Consider the following 451-nt stretch of genomic DNA (forward strand, 5'->3'; position numbering starts at 1 on the left):
ATTTATATAATTATTTTTTATAAATAAAAATATTAAAATAATTAACAATATATATAAATATTACCGTTAAATTTTAATTGATAAATTAATAAAAAGATATTATATCTCCACCCGTTGTTATTTGAAAAGACTAAATTAATAGTTCTTTTAAGAATTAATGAATCTAAAATCAAAATTTTTATAAACCTAATTATCACCTCCCTCTTTGATTTCTTTAACGAAGGGGTTTTCCTACTTAGGAATTGATCAAAGACAGTTACAGTAATTGGAAACAAACACTTCCCACGATGAGAACTTGAGAAGCGTGACGACTGCACTCTTGTAGGGTCCTAGCAACCAGATCATCAGCTTCGTACCTGTATAGATTTTCATTTATTTTATTTCTCCTTACATAAATAAATTTTATTCGAATATAAAATATTATATCTAAATGAACTTTTATAATTAGTTT

Source organism: Arachis ipaensis, chromosome B06 (genome assembly GCF_000816755.2).
Source record: "Arachis ipaensis cultivar K30076 chromosome B06, Araip1.1, whole genome shotgun sequence".
NCBI lineage: Eukaryota > Viridiplantae > Streptophyta > Magnoliopsida > Fabales > Fabaceae > Arachis > Arachis ipaensis.